The sequence below is a fragment of the Lytechinus variegatus genome, chromosome 12 (genome assembly GCF_018143015.1).
Source record: "Lytechinus variegatus isolate NC3 chromosome 12, Lvar_3.0, whole genome shotgun sequence".
Taxonomy (NCBI): domain Eukaryota; kingdom Metazoa; phylum Echinodermata; class Echinoidea; order Temnopleuroida; family Toxopneustidae; genus Lytechinus; species Lytechinus variegatus.
The window spans coordinates 18,585,860-18,595,563 of NC_054751.1; positions in this window are offsets into that span (position 1 = coordinate 18,585,860).

Sequence of the window (9,704 nt, forward strand, 5' to 3'; positions counted from 1 at the left end):
CTTTCAAGTAAAGAGCTAGAACAAATTTAAGCCTTTGCTGCATTTGTTGATGTAGACTACATGGGACTTCAGAATAAAAATAGCTATTCGTGCAGCAGAGAAGTTTGCGATTGACTTGCATGCAACCCGGCCCATCCCAGGGAGCAGTGGCTTAACAGTGCAGGGGGGGGGCAAGCTATCCCCCCTGGCGGAGTTCACCGGGAACTTAAAGGGGAAAAAAGAAAAGGGGGAGAATGAAAGGGGAAAAAAGAAAAGGGGGAAAAGGAAAGGGGAAAAAGAGGAACTGGAAAAAGAAAGAAAGAAATACAGAGTCATGAAAAGGTGATTTTACTTTTTCTAAAAATAAGCATGCAAAATCATAAACAAAATCTTGTTTACCGTGGCGTACAGACCAAGAAAAAAAAGGAAAAGGAAAGAGAGAAGGGTGAAAAATATGTTATCTTCTTTAACATTATGTCAAAATCTGAAATTGGATTTTTGTAATAAAAATGTATAATTTTTTGCTCACTCGCATTGCTTTTTGGCCGATACACCATATCGCCCCTCAAAATGTTGCCTCCCCTTTTGAGAGGCAAAATACTAAAATTTGTAATGTAAATATGCCATTAAAACAAAGGTGTGCCCCCTCTTTTGAAATTGAAGACCCTTTTTTTCGTGTACGAAATATACTTCATTTGTGGGTGAAAACCTTTATTTTTTTTGCTTGTCAATTGGTTGAAAAATTTTTTTTTTTTGGGGGGGGCTGGTCGAAACTTTCCTCTGAAAAATTAGCCCCCTTTTGGAAAATCATGGATCTGACCCTGATAAGACCGGAGATTTTTTTGCTCTTGCCCCTCCTGCATGGCCACCGACCCGTTACGCTCCTGCCCAGCCCGACAAGCATTGCAGCAAGATCCGAATGGATCAAACTAACGTTATAGATGTAACGCGTTACATCTTGCTCAGAGCCAGGTCAAACATCGTTCGTATCACCAGCATTCCAGCAATCAAGCTATCGAAGGTGAAAAAGATACAGAGGATGATTTTGAGATGGTGATCCTTGTTATAGCGATCTTTGTCCATGCCAAAATTGTTTCACTTTGTGCTTTTGCATTTCATTCTCTGCAAAAGTGAAGCAGTACAAGCTTTGATGATATTTGTATAGGTCTAGATTTCTTAATTGAATCGATACATAATGTGACTCATGTCATGACTTACTTCACCGCCACATTTACAAGCCTATGAATAGAAGACGAAGTAAGTCATGAGTCACATTATTCATCGACTCAATTAAGAAATCTAGATGTAGACCTATACAAAAATCATCAAAGTTTGCACCGCTTCACTTTTGCAGAGAGTGAAATGCAAGAGCACAAAGTGAAAACAAATTACCTTCGATCGCTTGATTGCTCAATGCTGGTGATATACGAACGATGTTTGACCTGGCTCTGGGCAAGATGTAAACGCGGTAGGCCTACATCGAACATCTATATTTATTTTGATCCATTCGGATCTTGCGGAAATGCTGGTCGGACGTCAGGCTGGTCTCCCGGGGCCGGCTGCATGCAAGTCAATCGCAAACTTCTCTGCTGCACGAATAGCTATTTTTATTCTGAAGTCTCAGGTAGTCTACATCAACAAATGCAGCAAAGGCTTAAAATTGTTCTAGCTCTTTACTTGAAAGGAATTTACTGGCCCTCTTTCCTTGGGTAAGACGTGCATGTAGCATATATTTGCTAGTGATAAATCGTCATTTTCGCTGTCAAAACACGACGAAGACGACGACATCTTATACGCCATCGTATATTCTGTATTATAACGTATATCGTGCACAGCGAATAAAAAAAAATAAAACGCGAACGAGGTTACATGCATTGTGCACGCTTGCGCGCGTTCACGGAAGTCCTTAACACACGGGGTGAATGGCGGAATTTCCAGTCGAATCAATGGTACGATTTTGCATATTATTATTTTAATTTTGAGGTCAGGAGCAAAATTTACCGATGGCAACATTGTGCATGTATTCACTCATAATATTTTACATATTATCATGTCCAAGAACCGTGGTTGTATTTGCCGCCCCACGGAAAGTCACAATTTTAGCGACCATCCCACAGTCTATTAGTAAGTTAAAATTTAATTCCATTGTTCATAGAGTTAAATGGAATGTCCAACCATGTTTATACATGTACAACTTTCCAAGACTTGCATATAAACATAATGCGGAGGTTTAGTTGGATAAGAGATTCACAAGACCTCGTGTGGTGACGGAAAGAAATGTTATCCCCTTGGATGTTCATCATTAAAAGTCATTATTCGTAAAATTGTTAGAGCAACTATTTCAATGCCTTTAAATCGATGCTGTCACCGTAATATCAAATTTCTGATATATTTCATTGTTTTACAAGGTTATACTAACAGATCTGGTGTTGAATTGATTATAAATGTTGATTTTAGGATTGAAGAAACTCCCAGGATTTTGTCATTGGAAGAATTGTGGTGGATCATATGCCAAGTGGTATTTAGACCAGAAGAAAAACCTACATTTTTTCTTGTACATTTTAAGTACCTCCCTGATGTTCGGGAGCAAGGATATTTTATAATCCAAATCATTGGAAAACAATTCGTTTGAAAGACTTGTAAATTCTCTTTTAAAAATCAACTAATCGAATTTCAATGTGAAAAAGCCTTGTATGACAAGGTATGTTTTATTCACTGTTTTTTTTTTGTGTGTGTGGATCAAAATCATGTGGATTCTTTCTTGGGACAGTAAAATGAATCAGAGTATAGTGAGCTTTACATGAGGAAGGCCCCGGATTGATGGTACTATCTGTATTTCATTTTCATTGACGTCTATACTCTTGTTTATATTGTTGTTGTTGTTGGATGTTTATTATTCAAGAATCGGCTATGGTAATTTGATACATACAACCCGGCAGAAAGCAAAATGACATTTAATCATATTGACCTGAATTTATAGTCCAGTTTACTTAAGGCCATGGTATAACCCTGTACTGGAGAGAATTTGGAAGCAAAAAATGTCAAAATTTGGTTTACAGGGTATGTTTCTCATCTTTACTGTGCTCTCATGCTTTAATGGAGAAACTATTTTAGCTATTTACCAGACATTTTTGAATAATTTCAGTGTCATATTAAGCTGATAAATTTAACCTGTAAAAGAGATTTGCGTCACAGTTGGCTATTCATAGTTAAGCCACATATTCGGACCGGGGGAGCGTTTCATCAGCAGTTTTGTCCGACAAGTCGTCAGATCTGACATCTTTCCTTAATTTTTGATTGGCTGAGAGTCACTGTTTCTTTGGTAACTGTCGGACAAAAGGGAACTTGTCGGATAAAACGTCTGACAAGTCCTTTCAAGAAACGCTCCCCAGATGACATTAAAGTCAAACCCAATATCAAAATATGGGTCATGAACTTAAATGTTTGAGATCATTAAATAGATTTTTCAAGGCAGTCACATTCCACACCTCAATACTAGCAATAAAAGGATAAATACAATTTATTTTTGATAGTCAAAGTTACATTATGTAGTAAGACAAACAGGAGTTAACATTGCTCTGTAAAACAGCAGTACACACTTAAGGGTCAAGTGAAGGTGTTATTTTTTTTTTTTCAAAAAGTAATCTTGACTTGAAAAAAAAATACATGGTTATGAGTGAGCATGACTCCTTGTGGCCCAACTTGGAAAAGTCCTCTCTCTCATTCTCTTTCTCCCCTTTCTACGCTCTGTCTCCCCCTCCTTCTATCTCTCTCTATTTCTCTCTTCATATCGAAAGAGAGAGAACAAAGCCTGTCAGCTGATCTAAATATTATCTAGCGCATACTGTCACAGTGTATAGCAACATTTGCAACTATGTGGCAATATTTCTAATGTTAAATGTTTATTATCTATTATTCATACATTTATCATGTTTTTGTGTGATAATTCTCTTAATGTCTTGTATTATAGTGTAAGGATTCTACATCTATTTTTACAACATATTTCTTTAACTAGCATTCTTACGATTTTTATTGTCAATGTTGTCTTAAGAGGCATCTATGGCTACGAGAGTAATGACTCCTCTTTAAAAAAAGAGGAGTCTTAAAGGTCAAGTCCACCCCAGCAAAATGTTGATTTTAATGAATAGAGAAAAATCAAACTAGCATAACGCTGAAAATTTCATCAAAATCGGATGTAAAATAAGAAAGTTATGACATTTCAAAGTTTTGCTTATTTTTAACATAATAGTTATATGAACGAGCCAGTTAAATCCTAATGAGAGAGTCGATGATGTCACTCACTCACTATTTCTTTTGTTTTTTATTGTATGAATTATACAATATTTCAATTTTTACGAATTTGACGATTAGGACCTCCTTGCCTGAAGCACAAAATATTAGAATAATGGAATTCCATGTTTTCAGGGAGGAATGAAACTTCATTTCACATGACAATGACGAGAAAATCAAAATATTTCATATAATAAAATACAAAAGAAATAGTGAGTGAATGATGTCATCAGTTCCCTCATTTGCATACCGAGCGAGATGTGCATATAATTGTTTTGTGAAATGAAGCGAAACTTTAAAACGTCATAACTTTCTTATTTTACATCCGATTTTGATGAAATTTTCAGTGTTATGCTTGTTGAATTTTTCTCTTTTTATTCAAATCAAGTTTTTGTTGGGGTGGACTTGTCCTTTAAAGATAAGACTTGTTAGTGTGATTTCCAAGCTAATGTTGAACCCAAACTTGAATCATGCTTTAGAAAACATTTATGAAATCGTCAATGATGTACATAAAATGAATCTTTACATGCTTTGGAAAAATTGATGTGAATCAATTTTCGCTGTTAGATGCAGTATCAAGCATGCATCAAAAATGAATTCGTTCATTTTCTGTGGAATCAATTTACGTTTTTAGTAGAATTCAAATTAAATCCAAAATAGACGATTGCATCATTGTAAAGGGGATCCAGCCCAAGTGTAAGAAAGGTTTTATTGATCTGTAATAGCTTGTTTTCACCTGAAATAAAAATTATATGTTTATCAAAAGAGTACTGTAAGATGAATTAATAAACGGTTTTGCCTTTGTAGTTTGCAGTCCATTATTTTTTTGTATAAATATAGAGATGACTGGATATTTTTGTGCACTTTTATTTATTTCATGTTATATATATTTTTTCTTTTTTTTAATTAAAACACAAATTGCTTTATTCTATTCAGACATCTCCCACAAAGCACAATGTAGGTTAGAACTTTACAATTTAGTAGGCTGACTATGTTTGGAAATGTAGACAGATACTTTTCAAAATGTGTATTCATTATTTGTGTTTATTCTTGTTGCCATTACATAAAACCTATTATCGCATTGTGCATGGTAAGATGAGTCATATATAGCGTAAGAATTTGCTAAGATACAAAAAATTATGGCATTGATGGATTTCCGTATACTTACGATTGATTAGATCAATCATAAATCTTTGTAAGATGGGATCCAGGGCAGGGTTATAGTTGAATTAGCACATGGGATTGTATGATCTATGTAAGGCCTCTGTATGGCTTTGTGTTTGGCCCTTTTAACACACACATCGCAGCCTGCAGCCACCTACACCGAATGTACAATTCCATCCAAAAATCGTAGACTAATACATTGTACAATAATTGTAGCAAACGTAAACGAGGTAAAGTCTTTAAAGCTTGAACACATTTTGTCTTCTTGGTTCTGACACTTTTCACACTAACTATTATAATTTGTATTTGAAAAATACATACTCATGTATATTAACAGTGTATTCCACTCTAATGATATTGCATTGCAATATGACTTGCATGCATCTGCTTGATAATAAATAATGTTGGTAATAAATTCAAATTCATATTTTTGGCTTTAAACTTTTTTTCCTAGTTGTATTCTGTGTATGGATGGGTGTGTGTGTGTCTCTTTCATGTTTTTATATGAATAGGTTATTAAATATGCAAAAAACAAGTTTCCTCTAGGCTTAGACACAGCTCTTTTTCACAGAGATGCATCAGACCAACCTCCCCTCGAATGTAGTCGAGAGATAGATAGATGGATAGATAGATAGATAGAGATAAATTTTATTTTCACACGGTAAAAAACCCAAACAGATACAGAGTCTGATTTACATTGTGGCCATGCCATGAGGCATCAAATCTTAGTATACATGAATGATACAAAAATATAATAATTGTAATTATTACCAGATGATAATACAAAAAGTTAAGTTTATACAAATAATAACAAATTGTAATCAAATGATAATTTGGAAATATACAGAATATCTACAATATGAATGCATAATACAGAAAAAATAGCATTATTGTAGGGTGAAATATTACTCAGATACATAATTATAAATGGATTAATATAAATCATTGAGAAAAAACTCTAACAACACTGCACACTCACCCTTACACACAGATACACACCAAACACCCGTCATCATTAGGTCTCATCATCCCTGTGACGTAACGCTTACAGGCATAGTGGGTAAAAGCATGTAAAACATAAAAGAAAAAAAGGCGACATACCCCCCCCCCCCCCCCCCGATCTGTAAACAGCTTGAGATCCAAATAAATATTGGAACTCTAGAAAAGCGAAGTTTAACCCGAATGAAAATTTTGCCTGTCCATGTTCAAATGCTGTACAGCGCCATTAAAATATTGTTAGGAATTCTTCATGAGAAGTCGAGAGACAAATATGCTTAAACATTAACTGCCTATTAGTTTTTTTAATGATACTAAAGTGGATTTCAAAAGAGGTATGTGCTATTCACAGGAATATGTTTTAATATAGGGTGTGGAAAGGAGGTTTAAGTTGAAATGCAGAAATGAAGATTATTTATGAGCTGAATGAAGAATTCATACCACTAGAAAAACTTCAGTCTATAAATGAGCAATTTAGATCTCCAAATTTGGATAACATTAATGGGGTTGTTTTCCAGAAGTTTGCTTATTCCTTGTTTTATTTTTCCTCAAAGATTCAGTTTTAAGTCCATGTAATATATTTCAACAAAACAATACATTGCCAGTCACATTTTTATAGTACTTCATAAATATTGTTTAAAGTGCAAGTCCAATGTTGATTTGAATAAAAATATAAAAATCTAACAAGCATAACACTGAAAATTTCATCAACATTGGATAATAAAATAAGAAAGATTTGACACTTATAAAGTTTGGCTTAATTTTACAAAACGGTTATAATTATGGGCATCCTGGTAGGGTATGAAAATGAGGAGACTGATGACATGTATTTTATTATATAAAAATATTCTCATTGTCAAGCGAAACGACGGTTAATTCCTCCCTGAACATGTGGAATTAGCATTTTTAAATCCTAGGTCAGTCAAGTTGGTCCTTGTTGTCAAATACGTAAAAAATGAAATATTGTATAATTAAAATACAAACGAAATGGTGAGTGAAGGACACCATCGACTGTCTCATTTGCATTTACTGCATATCACTCGCGGATATCATTGTTTGTGAAAAAGAAGAGAAACTTTAAAATGTCATAACTTTCTGATTTTACATCCGATTTTCATGAAATTTTTAGCGTTATGCTAGTTTGATTTTATCTGTTTCAAATCCACCTTTAAGTTTGTATATAGGAGACAAATTTTGCATTGACTGAATAAAGGGATATTTCCTAATGAAAAGCCAACACTGTGTAATTTTTAGGCAACGTGGGATGTATTAACTATCTTTGAAACGTTGAAAATTGGTGAACTATAGCATGCAACATAGTGTAACAACTGGGTCCCGTTGCATAAAACTTTTTACCTGATAAAACTCAGGTTGTTTTTACCAGAGTTTTTTGCCGTGTGTTAAAGTCAATGGCAGAAATCAGACTAACCTTAGTTTTCAGTTTTTACCAGAGTTTTCTCAGGTAAATTTTTTTTATGCAACAGGCCCAGGTTCTTTCACGAAACGCGAACATAAAAAACGCAGATGGCGCTATACAATTTGTTTTAAAATCTATTCAATGTTTATATACAGTTATAAATCACGCTAGACCGCAGGTCCCTGTGCTAATGAGCAAAAAGGCCAGATTCATCCAAATCATCTCGTGGCAGAATCCTCCTCCTTGCAAAATCTCGTGATTCGTGAGATTTTCTTTCTCTTAGAATTTACCTGATTTAACCTCAAGTAAAACGAAATATCATTGCACCATCAGATAGAGTAAATGTTACTCTTTCATGTTGGTCATTTACTTTGCATACAATATTTTGATAAATAAGTGAATTCCTGCCCTGAAAACATGCCTCAAAACTGAATTTTCTTCCTCTGTTTTCTTTTGCAAATTGTGCAAAACTTTTTATTTTGAGCCTCAATGATATATATATCACCGAAAAGCTGAACTTCTCTACTTTCTCACTATGCCACTCTTGATATGCGGCACCTTTTAATCGGGTCAAGATCACACTTTTCCCACCAAGGTACAAGACGAGATTTATGAAATTTGTAGTTGCATGAAATCCAGAGTTCTGATTGGCTGGATAAGGTTTGCACAACAACAGGCGCGGGTAATTTGAGGAGATTACCACATGGGGAGTGTGACCTTCTCATGAATCCATGCACTGGAACCGTTGGAATTTGCCAGTGTGTGGTCTCTTTGACCAATCAGAGTGCAGTATTCTTGTTTTCAAGCTGCTTTTTGTACTTGGCCAATGAAAAGTGTGATCTTGACCCGATTAAACCAATTGTTATTTTGAAACCTATACCATTTTAAAGCATACATATTCAGCTTTATCATGATCTAAAAATATTTTGGGCTCAAACAAAAATAAAGAGTAAAAATTGCAGATTTTGTCAGGTGAAAATAATTATTTTGTAGCATGTTTTAGATCAAATGTTTAACCTATATTACAAAGTCTTTGAATAAATGCAAACACATGACCTAAAAGAATGATTCTTCTTCTTTACAATGATACCAAAATCATAAAATTTGATGTCCAATTAAAGCAGCAATGACTAAATGAAAAGAGGTGTGTTGGTCCGCATCAAGCTCATTAAATATGCAAAACCCCTATAGTCATGAATATCACTTGGATGAAAGAAGCCTTTTTCTTGGGACCTGCCGACTGACTAAAATCCACCTCAAAATGGTTGTTACTTTCACCAATGAAAAGGTTGATTGATGAACTCAACCAGGTTCTCATTATTACACTTTTCAAAAATAAATTTTTCAATCTTTAAAAAAAAATTGTTTGAAGTAACCTTTTCAGTTTTCCATACACTTTTACGTCTGTATCTCGGGCTGTAGGGGCTGTTACCCAGGGGCGGGGGCACTTCCTTTGACGAGTGGATACCATGCGCGACCACGGGGTCTCGAAAAGCACCCTAAACACGCATTTTCCATATTCTGAAAATGCACCACTCACAAGTATCATTGGCGGCGGAATCCAAAAAATGAGGGGGGGGTCTGCATGAAATTTTGTGATGGACACTGTCATGTAAACAAATGTGACAAGCAAAAAAAAAAGGTTAATCAACCTAAATTTTAGGGGGGCAAGAGACATTTTAAGGGGGGTCCATCAGAATTTAGGGGGGACGCAGGAAAAAAAATTGGTCATATGTTTTTGTACACGATTTTTGGGGGAGGGGGGCTTGAAGACCACCAAGCCCCATCCCCCCCCCCCCCCCCGGTTCTACGGCCCTGATATAGAGTATTAGCAAGATTCAGACCTATCATTCTTCTT